Genomic DNA, 19949 nt, shown 5'->3' with positions numbered 1-19949 from the left:
CATCAAAAACTAATGATGTAATGTATGGTGATTAACATAACATAATAATAAAAAAAAACCTGTAAAATATAGATGATAACATCAAGAAAAAAAAAAAGAAAACTAATGATGTATTGTATGGTGACTAACATTTATAAAAAAAAAAGGTTAAACATACCCTTACCAACTAAATCCACTCAGGTATTACTCAAAAGAAATGATAACATATATTTGTACAAACACTTGTATGATATTGGCAGTACCTTCTTCCATTTACAGATAATTCTATAAAAGGCACAACTACAGTGACAGTGCTCACCAGAGGCTGGGGGTGAGGGAGAGGGTAGGGTAGGATTCACTATAAGGTACATGAGGGTCATTTTGTGGGTGATGAAAAAAAAAGGAGAATGATAAATGGAAATATTTTCAACATAAATAACCAACAGAGTGTTAATAACTATAATAAAGCACTTCTACAAATCAGAAAAAAGAAAATAGAAACAACTCAATTGAAAAAATTAATGGCTTTTATGAGAAAGCATTTTACAGAACATATAGAGGTGACAGAATTGGGAAATAGAGGCTCAGCGTTCACATTTTGATACCACTGAAAATTCTGGGATAAAAGCAAATCATCAAAACTCTGAAGCTTCGAGAATCAGATGTAAGTCTTCAGAGAGAGGTGGGGAGGAATCTGCTGCTTAGAGTGTGATTACTGGCTTGGAGTGTATGGAATGTATATAAGGAAATAATATCCCAGTGCTATGTTACTGGGCCAAATTGTGTGAGAGAGTTTTATAATAAGGCACTTTAGATACTATTAATAATACAATTTATTTGAATGGTATCATGAAAGACTCATTCTATGTTGAATAATTATTAGTATAATGTCATCCAATGTTATTAGTATCGGCATGTTATCAGCCAAAACGATAAAAAGATTTCAACTCAATAACGACAGGTTACTACTGGAGTCCACTATTATATTAGGATATGTTATTTGTGTGGATATATATTCCTTTCTGGGGCACCTAATGGAAACTTAAAACTATGATTATTTAAGTAAACAGGTATTTTGTTAACATTAGCAGAAAAAGAAAATATAATTTTCACAGTCTCTTCCTGATAAATAGGAAGCCAAAAATCTCTTCACGAATATTTTAAGCAACAACAACAACAAAAAAATAGGAAAAAAAATGAAACTCTTACTTTTCTGACTGGCAAAAAAAAAAAAAGCTAAATAAATACAAGTCAGAAGAAGAAAGTAAAAAACAAAAGCTTTGAGAAAAGGAAAACTAGTAGAATTAAGGGAGATGGAACTCATTTGCATAAATTATGCTGTACAGGAAGTGGCAGTCTGCAAACTTCACTTGAAAAAAAGGAATCTGCATAGAAGGTTGAGCATACTCCCTACTGAAGAAAAAAGCAGATGATGAAGGGCAGTGGAGATTATTAGCAAGTGCTTCTTTTGAACAAATTCCTTTTTCTTTTCTTGCTTTTATTATTTATTTATTTATTTATTTATTTATTTATTTATTTATTTATTTATTTTTGCGGGGGAAGGGGGAGACCCTCATTAACAGACTTAAGAAACATGGCGCCTGCACTGCTTCCTTAATCTTGAATTGGAGACTCAGGGGGTTCTTTTTTTTTTTTTTAAGATTTTATTTATTTGACAGAGAGAGCGTGAGAGAGGGAATACAAGCAGGGGGAGTGGGAGAGGGAGAAGCAGATTCCTTGCTGAGCGGGGAGCATGATGCAGGACTCCATTCCAGGACCCTGGGATCATGATTTGAGCTGAAGGCAGACGCTTAACCAACTGAGCCACCCAGACGTCCCTCTTTGAGACTTTTTAATGTGAGGCCAATGGCTGGTCAGAGTCTGGATGAATGACCAGAGATGAGCATAGAAATCTAGAGGAAGCATTTAGAAACTTCTTATAGTAGTTGGACAGAGTAATTTTATGTCTGTTGAATCTAATGATAAAACACTTTGGCTTCTATGTTTTATGCTCCTCCCCCAATTTTATTTTCTAGTACTCTATTTTCATATTTTAAAATGGTATGTGTCACCAGAAGAGTGAAAAAAAAAAAGGTCACCATAAACAGTTTAGGAAAACTTGCTCTAAATATATGTAAAAATATCCAGAGATAATAATTATTTGAATGTTTCAACAGGTGGTACTTTAGCTCCCGTGTGTCTAGATGGAGAGAAAAGTTTGTAAAAACACTGTTCTGTGCAGCATTTAATCAGCCCCTGAATTAAACGATTGTTGGTATTTGCACATTTCTTACCATTTGTTATTTACATGGAAGAGCAACATGGTAGGCATTCTTAATATCTCAAATTGGAAAAAATGTTTAAAGGAAATGGAAGCATTTTTGCTTTTGCAGTTTCATGCACAATGAGTGGTTCACATCTGGCACCAAGACTATAGATCATCAGTGATGCAAGAACGTTGCAAACTGAAATATTCAAAGAAAAACAAAGGATGGATGGTGGCAGGAAATAGAGCAGGCAAATTTGTCATTTAAGTGTAAAATATGATTATTCTAAAGTAAACCTTTTTATCTAACTAGTTTTTAGGAAATGGTTAGCATTTCTTAGGAGGATAATTTGCTCTAAAATCTGAAAATTGGCGATCTTTATAAGAGGCTATTTTCATTAGTTCTCTAAATTCATATATCTCTTCTTTATCTTAATGGTATCACTTGTTATTTATTATCATGAGCAATGGTTGAATTATAATAAAGTAGGATTCAATTTTTAAAAACATATCACCAAAAACAAAAGCACAACTCAAAAGTTTTTGACTTTTTTTTCTAACCTCATTTACTAAATCCCCTGTAATATATACTATATCAAAAGTCCTCATGAACAGTTAGTATCTGATGGGTTTCTGGTATTGTAGTACATCATCTAAAAAAACCTGGGGTTTATAATAAACATGTTATTATGCAATGAAAAAAAAACCTGGTGGTGCCTGGGTAGCTCAGGTGGTTAGGCGTCCAACTCTTGATTTCTACTCAGGTCATGATCTCAGGATTGTGAGATCAAGCCCCATGTTGGCTCCCCGCTGCGTGTGGAACCTGCTTGGGATTCTCTCCCTCCCTCTCCCTCTGCCCCTCCCCCCTCTAAAAAATAAAAAGATTGTTTCTGCCTCTTTTTCCTTTACTACTGACTACAGAGTTTAGAATAAGGATTTTTTTTTTTTTAGCTGGGATAGTACCACTGATTAATTTAATAAGATTTACTATTCTTAGTAAAATTTACAATCACTCTCCAAGGCCTGATGAGTCTGGACCCAACCCATTTTTCCAGTTTTCTCTCCTTGCAAACACAAGCTCCATGCTCCAGCTAGCCAGGCTGCACAATTTCATCATCATCGTGCCTTGTGCATTCCCACTGTTCTAACTTTGCCAACGGTTTTCCATGCCTAGATTTGCCTCTGATCGCCCTTTCCAGTTTTTCAAAGCTTTCCTTTCCCCCATGTCCTCTCTGGACGACTCCAGCCCAGTGAACTCTCTCCACTCAATGTCTAGAGTGTCTTGAGTATCTTGCCACTTAACTGTTATGACTTATCTTGCTCAGCAGGCTGGAAACATTCTGAAGGGATATGTTCTTAAGGTCTAGACCAAGGAAATCCCTAGATAACAGGAGGAAGAGCAGGACACATCAACATCACTTGTTCCTAGTCCTTGTTCCCTGAGGGCCACTGGCCCTCAGCTTTCTAGTGGAGGGGGAGGAAGTGAGAGAGAAGAGGGTAGTGAAGAGAGTCGGATGGGCTGACGTTTGGCTGGACTTGGGTTAACCTGGAACCGGGAAAATACATTCCATTAATGGCAAGCTGAAGATTGTACTCTTTTTGGAGAATTAAAACATTTATATTAGCTTTCAGCAATATGTGGTAGTGATGTCACTTGGGCTGTTTCTAGGATTACAAAATTGAAAAGTAGGTAATGTTTGCTGTGTCATTCCCCCATGTCCCTCCCTGAACGTCTTCACACCAGAGATCTCTTCCTTTTCCCTAAGGCATTCAGTCCTTCTGCCATGCGACTGTCCAGAGTCACCACTGAATGGTGGTGTATTTCTTCACCCTCAATGTCCCCCCATCTCACAGTCTCACAGAGATCAGAATTCTGTTATATGGGTTCTTGATAATACGTGGTGGGTTATTCCAAGAGGAAGTTTAAGCCCTAGGAGAGGAGGAAGAAGTATAGAGCTGTAGAAAAATTTATGTATATATATAACATTCCACATATAAGAGAGATTATACAGGATTTGTCTTTTTTTGTCTGACTTGCTTCACTTAGTATGATGCTCTTGAGATCTATCCATGTTGTCACAAATGGCAAGATTTCTTTCTTTTTTATGGCTGAGTAGTATTCCATCGTGTGTGTGTGTGTGTGTGTGTGTGTGTGTGTGTGTGTGTGTAAAACCATTCATCCATTGATAGGTTATTTTCATATCTTGGCTATTGTAAATAATGCTGCAGTGAACATGGAGGTGCATATATCTTTTTAAATTAGTATTTTCATTTTTTAAGATAAATACCCCAAAGCAGAACTACTGGATCTTATGGTAGTTCTATTTTTTAATTTTTTGAGGAACCTGTTTTCCATAGTGGCTGCACCAATTTACATTCCAACCAACAGTTCCCTTTTCTCCACATCCTTGCCAACACTTGTTATTTCTACTCTTTTTGATAATAGCCATTCTAACAGGTATGAGGTAATCTCTCATTGTGGTTTCGATTTTCATTTCCCTGATGATTAATGAAGTAGAGCATCTTTTTATGTACCTGTTGGTCATCTGCATGTCTTTTTGGTAAAAAACAATGTCTATTCAGATTTTCTACCCATATTTTAATTGAGTTGTTTATTTATTTTTTTATATTGAGGTGTATGAGTTCTTTATATATTTTGGTTATTAGCTCCTTATCAGCATATGATTTGCAAATATTTTATCCCATTCCATAGGTTGCCTTTTCATTCTGTTTATGGTATCCTTTGCTGTGCAGAAACTTCTTAGCTTGATATAGTCCTGCTTGTTTATTTTTGCTTTTGGGGTCAGATTAAAAAAATCATCACAAAGACTTATATGAAGGAGTTTACTGCTTATGTTTTCTCCTAGGAGTTTTATGGCTTTAGGTCCTATATTGAAGTCTTTAATCCATTTTAAGTTAATTTTTGTGTGCAAAAAGTAGTCCAGTTTCATTCTTTTGCATGTGGCTGTCCAGTTTTCCCAACACCATTTGTTGAAGAGACCATCCTTTCCCCATTATATATTCTTGGTTCATTCGTTGCAAATTTATTGACCATATATACATAGGTTTATTTCTGCACTCTCTATTCTGTTCCATTATTCTATTTGTTTTTATATAGGTACCACACTGTTCTAATCACTGTAGCTTCATAATATAGTTTAAAATCAGGGAAGGTGAAGCCTCTGGCTTTGTTCTTCTTCCTTGAGATTGCTTTGGCTATTTGGGGTCTTTTATGATTCCATATAAATTTTGGGACTATTTGTTCTATTTTTATGAAAAATGCCATTGGAATTTTGATAGGAAATGCATTACATCTGCATGTTGCTTTGGGTAGTATAAATATTTTAACAATATTAATTCTTCCAATCCATGAACATGAAATATCTATTTATTTGTGTCTTTTTCAATTTCTTTCATTAATGTCTTATAATTTTCAAAATATAGGTCTTTCACCTCCTTGGTTAACTTTAGTTCTAGGCATTTTATCCTTTTGATGGAATTGCAAATAGGATTGTTTTCTTAATTTCTCTTTCTGATAGTTCATTATTAGTGTATAGAAATGCAACAAATTTCTCTGTATTAATTTTGTATCCTGCAACTTTACTGAATTCACTTATTACTTCTAAGAGTTTTCTAATGGAGTCTTTAGGGTTTTCTATATGTAATGTCATGGCATTTTTACTTTTTCCTTTCCAACTTGGATGCCTTTTATTCCCCCTCTCCTCCCTTCTTCTTCTGCCCAATTGCTCTGGGTAGGACTTCCAATTATATTTACTACTTTAACATGTTGTTATCTTTAGTTGATTGGATAATGATTAGGTTGACTAGTGGCAAATATGTGAATATATGACATAATATGGCATCTTTGATTACTTTGCTTGTTCAATAAACTTTTCACATGTATCTTTTCTCTCACCTTGACTGTAAGCTCTTTGAGGATAGTGTCTTAAATAGTTTTATAAGTCCAGTACACTATTTGGTAAAAATAGACATTCAGAGATATTTCTGGTTATATTTATAATACAATATAACCTTTCACTAGTCATTCAGTGTCACAATCATTTGTCTTAAGATTCAGGATTTTGTTATGCAGTACAAACTTTGAAGTACATATTAAGATTGTATGCATGTGGAGGAAGAATAAATGGGAAACTTTCATTGACATTAACCAGTGATGCCTCAACTTTATTGTGGACAAGAACTCTCTGGGGAGTATATTACCTTTGAGATTCTCAAGCCTATGAGATTCTGAATCAGCAGGCCTGGAGGTGTCTAGGAATCTGAATTCTTAAAGAAGCATTCTAGAAAATTATGAGGTACATTTTAACAAACATTGCATTGAAAAGGTATGCCTTTCTTTTCTTTTCTTTTGTTAAGAAACTTATTTATTTGAGAAAGAGAGAGTGTTAGTGGGGGAAAGGCGGGGGGCGGGGAGAGAGAAAGAGAGAGAGAGAGAGAGAGAGAAAGGAACTCCAGCAGGTTCCACGCAGAGTTCGGAGCCTGATGTGGGACTTTCCCAGGACCCCGAGATCATGACCTGAGCCAGAACCAAGTGTCAGAAGCTTAACCAACTGAGCCACTCAGGTGTCCTGGTATGCTTTTATTTTCAAATTACAGACACTATTTTTCTTTTAAGCAAAAAATAATTGAGTGTCCTTTAGGTGCAGGACATTTAAAGATAAACTGGACATGGATTTTATGATATAATAGGGAGAACAAGTCTTAGTAATCATAATAAAGAACATAAAGGAATAAAAATCTTATGAGAACTTCAAGTCTAGTATTTGAGAATTCTGGGAAAAAGGGCTGATTTCAAAGCAGAGGAGGTCAAGGAAGGCTTCAAAGGGGAGGTAAATCTAGAAATTTGGAAACAGTATGAAAGGAAATTTCTGGAAAAGTAACAGTATTAGCCAAAACACTGCAGTAGAAAGTGTAGGACATGGAGTATGAGTATTTCTGTGTTGGAGTCTCAGGGGCAACTGAGTATGAGGAGAGTGGCTTGGTTGATAGGCTAGGGGCTGGAGATTGTGGAGAAATAGCTTTAGTTGGGTGAGATTCCCATGAGAACGTGTAAGGACAGATAAGAAAAAAGATGGATGAGAAAAGAAAATCCAAACATCATGCTGTATAATGTATTTAAGGCTTAGGATGGGATTTGGTGAAATGATAATTTAACAGTAAAGATCTCTTCTTAATCATATTAAATATATCAATGAGTGCTATGATACAAACATGTAACTTTATTTCTATGTGTTCTATGATATTAACTTCTATCACTTGAGACAAACAAAATAAGACTCTTAAAATCAGAAGTTTAAAACCAATATTAAAACCATTAAAATAAAAATCAAAGCATTATCTACCTAATGTATTTGTAAAATATAACTCCATAGAGTTGATCAGATATTTGTATTTGTTACTGTCTATATCACTTATGTAGACATGTCAAGAACTATAAATGAGGCTAAATTCTAGAGAATCACAAAAACAGTGTGAGGTATTCCCTTGCTCTCCTTCCTCCTAAAAACAAAACAAAATAAAACAAAACAAAATAAAACCCCCAAACCCCTAAGGGTTGAATAATTTCACTAAAGAAAACAAAAGAGAGGTAAGTTGAAGTCACAGGAAATGGAAGAAAGAGCAAAAGGCTGGAAACCTACCACAGATGGAGCAAAGATTTTCCAGATGTGGAATTCTGTCTATGGATCAGTGCTGTTAGCTTGGCTCACTTAGGTTCTACCAGGAAAAAAAAAAAAAAAAAAAAAAGGAACTATGTCTTCCTTTTAACTTCTATCTGTAATCTAACTAAATGTACTTTGCTGAAATTTTATATTTTGTTTCCTTTAGGAAAATGTCTTGATATCTGTGATCTGTAGTTATTTTTCAAAACTGAGCTTGCATTGTAGATGGGAATACTTTTGGAATGGCTGAAGATATTTGTATGTGTGTCAGAATATCTCCATTTGGAAAGACATTTCTAACATCTTTATGTCACGGTCCTCTTGTCTGCATCACAAAAGGAAAGGGCACTGCCTGCATCTGAGGATGAGGGGTCACTGTTCTGTTTACGTTCTGTTGTCATGGACCGTCTGGGAGGATGGTTCTTGATTAGCTGCAGAATGATGAGTGCCGTCTCAGTGTCAGGGTCACAAGTTAGATGGAGATGCCTTTTTTATAAAGGCCCCCAAATTTGGTGCTCAAAAATATTACAAAATAATGAAAGTTTCTGTGTATAATAAACAAGCCAGCTTCCCACTTCACTACAGTCATAAAAGAAGAAAAGCCTCATGTCCCCTTTTGGGTCACCTGGCTGATCTTTGCTTTGTATCGGTGAAAGCTTCTGTCTTCATCATTGTAGCTGGAATACAGCCATTGGGTCTTAGGAGGAAAAAAATCACCAAAATACCCCCCATGCGAGTGTTTTTTTTTTTTAATTAAAAAATACTAAGTCATAGAATACAGGTATGTCTAGTGGAATTCTGATGTTTTTCTCTGAAAGATATTTTATTTAAAAAAATGTATCAAGTGTCTCACACCCTGATTATTTGTCTGTTTATTCTTCCTTCTTTTGGTTTTACAATGTTAGCTATGATTATTGAATATCTTACTAATTGTGTTTAGTGGAATGAAGTAATGTGAATATAGTTTATTGAACATATTAAATTGTTGAGGGCAACTGCACCTGACAAATACATTACAATACAAATTAAAAAAAAAAAAACCAAATGGCATGTTCAGGATCAAGTTCAGTGTTTTTAAAAAAGAGATAATTTATTTGGTCAAGGGGAAACAGAAAAATCCATGAATCTCATAAATACAAGATAAGATGGTGCTGATGTAGATGAGTGTAGCCAAAAGAGCTGAGAGAGATGTTCTATGGGTTGCAGGTAATTATGAAGTTGTTAAGATATCTCTGTAGCCTAAAAAGGCAGTATAACTCTGAAAAATTAAAATTTTATTGAACATTCATTATATACTTAGGTCTTGGTAGGTCTTATGGATTAAAATTAAATAGCAAACAAAAATATGTCATGGCTTTTCGTTGAGGCTGCTTAATTTGGGGGGATAGGACACATATGTAAGAAGCAGAGAATGATGTAACATCAGATAAAATTAAGTAATATATTAATTTTGCATGCAAAGGGAATTTGGAGAAGGATGATCTAATCAACTGAATGCAAGGAACTAATTCATGTTTGGTCCAACTAAAAGCCTGAGGCATGAGGATACAGAGATATTCTGCAGATGTGGGACAGAGACCTCCTAAGAGTTGGAGCTGACACCTAGGGATTCATCTGGGATAGAAGGAGTTATTTTTTCATGTCTTTCTCTAGTTTGCATTGTTTCTTACTTCTCTGTCTTGGCCCAGTTGCACCATTATTCTGCTTTTCTTTGCAGGATGGTTTCCTCTGTTACTTCACCTCACAGTCCATGTGAAATTTTAGCCAAAACACCTGTTGTAGGTTGACTGTTTCTTCAGCTCATAATTTAACTGAGAGAGAGAGAGAGAGAGAGAGAGAGAGAGAGAGAGAGAGAGACAGAGGCAGAAAGAGAGAAAGAAATTGTCCACTGGTCAGCCAGTGTGTTCTCTGACCTTGAGTCAAGTGTGTCCCTCCCACTCAACCCCTACCTGCCTGTCTCTGCTCCAACGGACTCTGGCATGGGTTAGGATAGGTGGTTACATGGAAGTAGGTTGCTCCTTCCAGGAGCAGAAAAGAAGATGAGCAGTGAAAACTGTCTGATTCAAAGGAAGAGTTCATTGGAGAGTAGAGCCATCAGAGGAGGCTTGGTGGAAAAAGTGGCACTCCAGTAAGCCCTTGAAGGAAGAGCATGGTTTGGAGAAAAAGAATAGAAGAGTATTTGGGGGGCAGTAAACTTCAGGAGCAAAGTCATAAGGACAGAAATATGTATGTAGATCATATAAATTATAGGAATTATTACAGTCTTACTAATTTTGGTCATACTTTTATTTGAACAACAGAGGTGGAAGAAATGGTGATGTTAGGCATGAAGAGGTAGAAAAAACATCACCTTTGGAGCCAAAGGGATTCATGTACCAGGTAGCTTAGTGTAAGGAGGCATCTAGTTCTCTTCTCAGAAACTACATGGTAGGAACACAATAAATAAAAGCTGTTGTAATACATATACTTAGTAGTAGTATTTTTCATTTGAAAACTTGATGAAATTCTACAGGAAAGAAATGAAGTAATTGAAAGTAATTGAAATCAATGGCTAAGAGAATAGTTACTTTTGCCTAAAGAAGAAAGGATAAAGATTAACATAAGGAGTGTGCAATTTATTTTATGATCAGCGAGTTTTTAAAAAGTGTTTACACTAAGAATATATTAAGTAAGCTCTTTAAATTGAGGTGTATCTATATAATGAAGTATTACTCAGTGGCTATAAAGAAATGTGCTATAAAGCCATGAAAAGGCATGGAAGAACCTTAAATGTATATTACTAAGTGAAAGAAGACAATCTGAAAAGCCTACATGCTGTACCATTATAGTATCACACAGAATAGTTTCCCTGTCCCCCAAAGCCTCTGTGCTTCATCAATTCATGCCTCCCTACCCCCAACCCCTGATCTTTTAACCATTTCCACAGTTTTGCCCTTAAAAGAATGTCATATATTTGAACTGTACTTTCCACTAAATTTTTCTGTGACTCTAAAACTATTCTAAAAAAATAAAGTTTATATATTAAAATAAACCCTTTTAGGTGCACAGCGCTATGCTAAATGACTTTTAGGAAGATGTTTAAGACTATTGGAGGCAATGCTGAGACAAATAAATCACTCAACAGACAACGACAATCCACATATCATTAAGTATGAAAATGGCAATGTTTCAAAACGTATGAAATTAATACAAGCAGGAGTTGTCATAGAAGACTTCATGGTGAAGGTGAGACCCAAATGAGACCTTGGGAGCTGAGGGAGTTAATTTCTGGAAGGGAAACAGGAGGATCAAAGGTCAAGTTATGCAGAAGCAAATTTAGGCTAAAAGTGTTGTTGCTACCATGGCTACAGCGGAAGGTGCATATGTTAGAGGAGGATGGGAGATAAGGTTGGGAAGGAAGGCCAAGGTCAGATCATGGAAAAATTTGTTCATCAGCCTGAGGAGTCTTGGCATTTAACCACTACATACAGCATTGTAGTTAAGAGCATGCATTCTATGGTTGCTTGCTTTGAGCCCTGCCTTGAACAAAATGTGACTTTGGGTAATTTAGGAAATCTCTTGAGTCTCAGGTTCCTTGTCTCTATAATGTGGAAAATAGTAATACTTAACCTTATAGGGTTGCCAGAGGATTTATTGAGTTCATATCTATAAAGTGCTCAGAAAAGTGCAGGCACAGAGTAAATGCTTGCTATTATCATTCATTCAACCATTCATTCGACAAACATTAAGTCAAAAACCTTCTAAGAGGCTGGCATTACATAGATGCAGAGAAAATGTCTGCCTTTCAGGGGATCAAAGCACAGCAGGGAAAACATTTGGGTAAATATATCAAAGAAGACCATAGACTTAAAAAGGCAGGTATATTAAACAAGTGAAGAACTGTACTATTATCCTCCATTTATCCACTTCCTTAAATCCATAGGAAAGAATTGATTGAAAATTTATATTAAGAAGAATTTTATAACATTAGCAGTTGGGAGTCACTGGAATCCATTTTCTGGTTAGAAAGACTTTAAAACCAAAACCAAAACCCCATTGTGGTGGGCAAGTGAGGGCTTTGGGGAATCATTTTGCTTAAACATCACTTACAGAATTCTCTAAGATCTCTTCTACCCGATTACAGTAATCAGTACAAAATGCCTTCTTAAATCCATGATCCATTCTCCTGAAATAGCCAGACTGGTGTTCTGCACAGCCTTCACACAACAAAATGGGCACCAGCCTTATCTTGGGCATTAGTAAATTTGTTATGGTTGTTAATAACTGTCTTAGATTTCCCACGTAGATAAACCATATCTCAAAATCATATTTTTAGTCTACAATAGAAATGCTTACAAATCCATCTGTAAGAGATCTTGATCTCAAACTTTTGCCCACAGGAAAACAAATCAAAGTCCTTCAAACCAGGGGAGGGTCAATAAGAGAAGGAAAGCATAGTCATACCAGTAGAGCTGTAGGTCATTTCATACACAGACAGGTTGAAGTAATACTTTGTTATATGTACCTTTCCAAAGTCAGTGCACCTCTCTGAAGAAAGCAGAATCAATGTATAATTATCTTGTGGGTATATATTTGTGTATATATTCATATTATTAATAAAAGTAACTAAACTGCAAAATGTGCATTGTGAACTCTATAAAGGTAAATATTTGAGGGCATCTAAAAATGGTCAGATATGATTTTCAAACTAAATTTAAGTTCTTCTATTGCTCTGTAAAATAAAACTGATGGAAAGGGACCTTTTAATAAATTGCTATTCAGGGAAGATTAGAAATGACAAATTCATTTTTCTATTGATAAAATATCAATGTCAATTAAAATACTGAAATGCAAAAATGTCTTATAGCCTGGACTGGTAGTTCCTAGCTACTCCTTCACAGTCTTGATAGCTAGTCTTTCAAAGGATAAAGTAGGGAGCAAAATACTCACAAGACTTTTTGGAGGAAGAAATTTTAAGCTCATCAAATGTGAAAAGTTATGGTTATTGATAAACTGGAGATTAATTTAGTGTCTGCAGGAGTTGCTGGTATATCAAAAAATGGATTGACTCAAAACTACTTGGGCATCTGCTTGTGCAAGGATACTACACTGGGTGTGGGGTGACAAAGATGAAATCAGGGGGTTGATGCCTTCAGGAGCTCACAGCCTGATATGGAAGATAATTCGTGAACAGAACTACATCACAAGTATCACTATATGCCATAGAAAGATATAGTCACCTTTGGCTATGGAGACCTGGGAAGACAACTCCAAGTAGAGGAGAAATCATTCAAATTGGAACTCATGAAAGCGAAATTATCATGTACCTGTGTCGCTTGAAATATAATTGAGAAGAAAAGGAAATACGTTTGATTGGTTCTGGTGATAAAGTAGATTTATTTTCCTACTTGGTAATAAACGAAATGCCAACAGAACATTTAGAAACAGATTCAGAAAGTTATCTGTATTGGAAAGTATCCTATGAATTCAAGATTTTTGGCATTTAAGAATAGCTTACTTATATTTTTCATGAATTCCTTGATACCTGAAAGCTAATGTGTTTCCTCTCAACAGCCCAGCCGACCACAGCCAACTTTTCATGGATTAGTTTACCTTAGGTTTCAGAGAAACTGAGAGGTTATGTGTGGGCATACCCTAAATTCCTTCCTCATAAAAAAGCAGGCAAGCAGAGACCATAATACTAAGAAAAGTGAAGCAAGTGAGTATTTATAAGCTACTAGTATAAAAATAATGAAATTCATTTTTGGAGAGTGAAAGGGAATACAGAATGTGGAATGTTGGCCAAAGCCCAGCCTGGCCAGATAAAGACACTTTTCAGATCCTGCCGAACCCCGTAAAGCAGTTGTCACAGAATGGTAAGATTTTGCTTTTGGCTTTAGGAGTATTACATATGGAGCAAAGCATTTGCCGAGTTTTTTTAAAAAAATATCTTATTGATTCCTTTATTTACCAAACATCAAGCAACTACTGTAATGTCAGGCATAGGGAGTGTGAGTTGAATAAAACAAAATTCTGTCTTTCAAGGTGCTTACATCCTAGTAAGACAGTACTAAAACCAGTCTGATCTGCATTACAATAGAGACATGATATAGAGCAGAGTCTTCTCAGAAGGAAAACTCTGAACTAGAGCAGTCCTATTTTTATTCTTTCATTAAATCCCAATATTTGTAGATGTTGAAACATGACTTAGAGCAGCATACACCGCATGGATAATTCCCTGAATTGAGCAATGATAATCAGATTGGAAAAGGGGACACATCTTTGCATTTCGGTTTTTTGTTTGTTTGTTGTTGTTGTTGTAGTCTGTATTTCCCTTCTCAGTGATCAAAGGTGGCCAAGAAAATTAATACCAAAAGGCACCAAATCTAGGCTTTGTTATTAGTATGTTTACAAGGGACTTGGTATGAAATTATGAAAACCCTGATTTTTCCCCTCACATGTTTGTCACAAAGAAGTGTTTGATTTCTGTTTTCTGCCTTACTAGCCTCAACACAACGTTTGGAGAGACTGTGAATCTGTTATATGCTTCTGAAAGCTATCTTTCACAAGTGTTTCAGGCTACAATTATTCATTATCTTGATTTTAACATTTTCTGGCCAAAGAACTAACCTAGAGACAGGAATACAAACATTCTAAGAAAAATGACCAAGGAATGCAACCAAAGTCAGATTCTAAGTCATCTTTCTCAATGGTGCCCTTTACACATTTGTATGGGATAGATCCCCAAATAACACCATTAATTAATTACCCAGCTGAAATATTTGGCAGTTGTGGGGGTAGTAGGAGTCATGGGGGGGGGTAGGAGGAGCAGTTAAATAAATTTTTAGAACCATATCAACATTAAGTCATTAAGATTGAAACCAAAGCATCTTTGTAATTATAATTTATTGGTTAGCATGTATTTATAGAACACTCACTATGTGCTTATTAGCTGTTTTAATTACAGGGCACACAAAGACAATATTCCTTATCTAGAAAAGATCATGGCCGAGAGATGAGGACATACAACAAAGCAAGATAATAAGATTGCTACTGTAACAAACATAGAAGAGTTTTCTAGGAGCACAGAAAAATCAATGACTAATTCTGCCTGGGACATAATTCATTAAGGAGACAATATTATTGGATTTAATAAAACAAGTAGAATTATCAAGATATACAGGGCAAAATTTTGCCATTTTTGGTGAGTGATAATGGTCTATTTTCCAGAGATGCCATGCATTGACAAAATTTGCAAGGTGTTCTGTGATTTAATTTTTTTTAGAACAAGAAATCTCATATTACTCTATATTGCTACTTTTCAAATATGCTCAGAGAGTCAGTCACATTTTGGTGACTAAAATGCAATGCTAATATTCTAATCTATATGCATCTATGCAATAAAGGACACATTCTAAATCATTAAGTGTAGATATTTTCTCGCCCATACAATTAAATGAAACTATATTCATTAAGGACGAAGAAAAACATGGTCCATATCTTTTTTTTCCCCCGAATAAGCCATTTCTCTCCTTCTCTATCTCTGCCTATCATCTATATTTTTTGAAAGGTAGTTGCATGATCCAGGCAAAAGTAGAAATTTACAGAGTTAGAAAGGGTTCCGTGACTGTATGAGGTGGCTGGAATTGGATGAACAAACCAGCAAACCAACACAAGGGAAGAGAAAGAAGAGAAAATATTGGTAGGTATATTGGTGAGACTCCTAGCAGGAAACAGATGGTACACTGGGTAAATTGAGGAAAGCTTAGTAACAGAACTATTTACAAAGATTAGGAAAGCCAGAAGGGCAAGAAGAGAGAATGGTTTTCAGCACCTGGGAACTTGTGTAGAAAGGGCCACCTAAGAGAAGCCAGCAGTGATTCCTTGGGAAACAGATAGGGGATAACTACCCAACGTCACAGTCCCACTGTCATGCCCCACCTTCCTCTACTCCCAGTCACCTCCGGCTCCTCATTCGTGGAACAGGGAAGACAAAAAGGTGAGCAGCCCACTAGATCTGTCCACACTGGTCAACCTCCAGGGCACAGAGCTGGGAAGAAGTAGTGGATCTGAGTGACAAAATGGGCATATCTAGTACAATAAATTATACTGCTTCCAGATTACATATGGCCAGGTATGATGCAGGAAGTTTGACCTTGCCTGTCGAGAACAGGGAGACAAAGAAAATGTTAAGGCAGGAATTGATATGACCAGGTGGTGCTTTTCAAACATCACTCTGGTGATGGTGTAGAGAGTGGACGGGCATCATGACGGGTTGAGGCAGGGAAACCTGTTGTGAAAGTCCAGTGGGAAGTGGAGAGCTGCATTAATGCAATGGCAGGGAGAAGGCACGAGGGTTGATTAGAAGGCAGTGTTGACAGGATTGTGTGCAGGAGGTGAGGGAGACAGGATGGGAGCTGGGAAGACAGGATCCAATTACCCCAGGGACTAGGGATGCAGTGGATAATGCAGTCATAGGAAAATAGGATGCAGGACATATATTTCTCATGGACTCATTGTTTGTGAAGACTGAAGATTATCTATTCACAAGAGAGAATTTCACCCTAATAGAGACAGGGATTTCTAATGAGAGGTTAAAATATGACCAACGCTGCCTATGCTGTGATAACTTCTGTCTGAATTAGCTCACTCAGAGGCTTACAGAGAAAGTGATCTCTTTTCCACATGGACAGCTGCTTAACTGTTAATTGGTGCCCTGAGGAAGCATTTAAGAACTCTTGGAGCAGATATGGGCAGCAGTAACACAGCTAGCTTCTATTTGGCTTGTACACATGGTAGTTAGAAGCATAACCAATTATTATAAAAAACAGCTACCATTTTCTAGGGCCTATTTTGTGCCAAGCATTGTTGCCTTACAACAACAACATAGCAGCTTCTTTATTTATACTCTAGAAATGGGAAAATGAAGAGGTTAAGTAACTTGCTCAAGGCCACACAGATAGGAAGCAGATGTGCTAGAGAATATACCAAAGGCATTGGGCCCACTCTTTAGGGGCATACAGATGCTGGTGGCGTAAGGGAAGTTATATGAAAATATTATGTGTTGGATACAATTATACATGAATACTTATGTGATTAATTACAGTTTTTAAAAACAAATTAATTCAGATCCTGAGAATGTACATTTTGATACTTTGATTCTTTTCTTGGGAACTTTCTGAATAAGGTGGCTTAAGGAATTCTCAATTGAGAAGAGGAAAAGGAAGATACTGGCTCAATGGAATATTCTTGACCAGAGACTGAGTTCCTTCAGGGCAAGGAACTCATAAACTGCTTCCTTGATAGAACCTAATAAAATGCCTAGAATATGCTACTGTTCAATACGTATTTTTGGAATGAATGAACCAACGGGAGGCTCTTTCAAAAGTGTTTCCCCATGGAGAATTTTGTCATCACAAGGTGGAAGATGAGCAGCAGGGTTAATTCCGCCAGGATGTATTTACATAGCAACAGGGATCAGAATAGAAGATGTCTACTTAAAGCACACACAGAAACAACCACACAACTGTATCTCAAGAATTATTAATGGAATGTACCCAAAATGATTTTTTTTTAGCGCTTCACAAGGCTTGGTGGGATTGGTTCCAGTTGGCTTGGATGAGAGGTCACACAGATTAAAAATAGACTTTCTTAATATGGAACAATAGGCTACATTCATTTAACAAGACAGAAAAAAAAAATGACAGGCCTTAGGGGCGGGAATGAAGCTTAATCCTATTTAAGAGCTCAATTAACCCCCAGAAGATTGAGTAGGTCCTCTGCCTTCATTGCCATTCTTCTGTCTAGCAGAGCTTAAAAACAGAAATTCGTAAAGAGGAATAAAGAGATTCACGTTTGTATATGATATTGAAAATATTTTAAATATTTTAAATAGGGCATAATAAAGTTTAGGAATATAAGAATTAGTTTGCTTAGACTACTACGGTCCTTTAAAACTTGAAATAAGTCATATTCTCTTTTAATTGTCAAATCTGTTACCATTGTTAATAAAATATTCAAACACAAGTCTTTATCTTGACACATAAATTCACTGATTTTTAAAAAATAATTTCTTTCTTGTAATTATATTATCAAACAAAATTACATTTCCTTCTGAACTAATCAGTACATTCTCAAGAAATCTATATCAAAACCATGTTGGGGTACATTCCAGTCACTCTAATGTTTTAATACACAGAAGCCAGGTTCTGCTCAAATTAGTCCAAACCAGGTTAAGCATCCGGGGGCTTGGGTAGGTCATTTGTATCAATTGCTAGATCTTACTTTTCACAGATCACCCTACGGAACCTCTGTGAATGGAATTTATCAGCTCTTTTCATTTGTGCCCCAGCATTATAGAAATGACTCAAATTGAAAAAAATTTTCAAATTGAAAAGTGACAATTTCTCATTTGTGTTTTTGCAGTTGGATTATGATAAAAAGTGTTGGTTACATTATATGTACACTTTTTGTTTAATTAGTTCTTTGTTTTAATAAACATATTTTATGTTTATTAAATATATCTTTGAATTTTTAACTTTTTAAATAAACATTATCTGAAATATTTGAGAAGGTTGAACAGTTGAAGGTTTTCTCCCCATCACACTGAAATCATTTAAGTGGCAGAAGGAAAAGATCACTTTTTCCCTCTCCATTCCTTCAAGCAGTGGCATTTCCATCCCTTCTTCCCTTTCCCCACCAGCCAAGAATTCACGTCCTAATTTTCTCCTTGGGGTATGAGAGAATTCGCTGACATTCTGGAATAAGATGACAACTTTGCTCTGTTATATACTTTGTTTAAATTGTAGCTACTCTTGGAAATTACAGAGAATGCCACAACCCAAGATAAAGCATGACTTTGGCTACGTTTCTTTCTCTTTGTGATGCAAATGTTACTTAACCATTTATTTCTTGTCCCAGCTAGACAGCTAACACATCTATTTAAGGTATTAGAGCACTGGCACTATAACTGGAAGTCAGTTATTACATGCTACTAATCCATGTAATACCACTCCCTGTTAAATTGAACAGTTTTTCTCTTGAACGACATATTATGCCAGTTCAATATTTTTTTTCTGTTCTGAAGGGCTACCTCCCAACATATTAGAGTAAAGAAATCAGATGCAGCCTAAACATGAGAGAAAAGTTTAGCTCATGGAAGGATACAAACTATGAAAACTTTTGTGTGAAAACTACCTTGCAGTGAAAATAAGATCACTGAACTAGAAAGAGAAGATCCTCCATATAAAAATCATCAGACAAACTAATGTTTTAGTGTAGAGTCATTTAAGTCATGTCATCTTTTAGATGACACTATAAACTCTTAATACGGCTCTTCAAAATCACAAACATCTAATTTCTAAGTGATATGCTTCAATTTTGGTAGTAAACCCTTTCAATCTCTTTTTTTAAGATTATTATCATTATTATATATAAAACATAAAACAGTATTGAGGAAGATTAAAAGATTTTTTTAAAAGCACCTGAATCCACCAATCTAAGTTTAATTTTTCACATTTCCATGTTTCTCATCAGTCCTTATCTATCTCCCATGATACGCCTAAATAGTTACAATCATAGCACAGAGCATAGAAACATATTCTAATTTTCTCATATAATTGTTCATTACTTCAAAATTATATTTTTGATGGTAGAGCATCAGCTTTAAATAAGTACGTCTCATTCTCTGTCTACTATATAAGCTACTTAAGATGACAAAATAAATCTTGATAATTATTGACAATTGATTTCCAAAGGCTGTTCCCCAGTACACTAAGCAACATCTCATTCTTTTCCCCAAGAAAAAAAAATTGTGGATATGGTTACAAGTAAGTCTACAAGAAGCATACATCTTATTCTCACATGATGTAATATTCTGTTAAGAATCTGAGCAAACCAAATTGATTTTTCAGGAATTAAATCATAACATTTGCTCAGAGATGGATGAGATTGCCCAGAGATTGATGAGACTTACACACTTTTAATATTTAATGAAACGTCTACACGAAGATGGAATTTTATTCCAAAATTGGATGGAAAACATA

General features: G+C 35.8%; 1 protein-coding gene across 1 annotated transcript in view; it reads right to left on the bottom strand.

Annotated features, from left to right (window-relative positions):
- Positions 1-19949, bottom strand: part of DLC1 (DLC1 Rho GTPase activating protein) — a 404280-nt gene that overhangs the window by 185216 nt on the left and 199115 nt on the right. The gene's annotated exons all lie outside the window — the stretch shown is intronic.

This window comes from Eumetopias jubatus, unplaced genomic scaffold, assembly GCF_037043125.1.
Source record: "Eumetopias jubatus isolate StellerSeaLion01/CBP00866 unplaced genomic scaffold, mEumJub1_p1.0 scaffold_2, whole genome shotgun sequence".
Lineage (NCBI taxonomy): Eukaryota > Metazoa > Chordata > Mammalia > Carnivora > Otariidae > Eumetopias > Eumetopias jubatus.
This window is presented reverse-complemented; position numbering and strand designations above follow the sequence as displayed.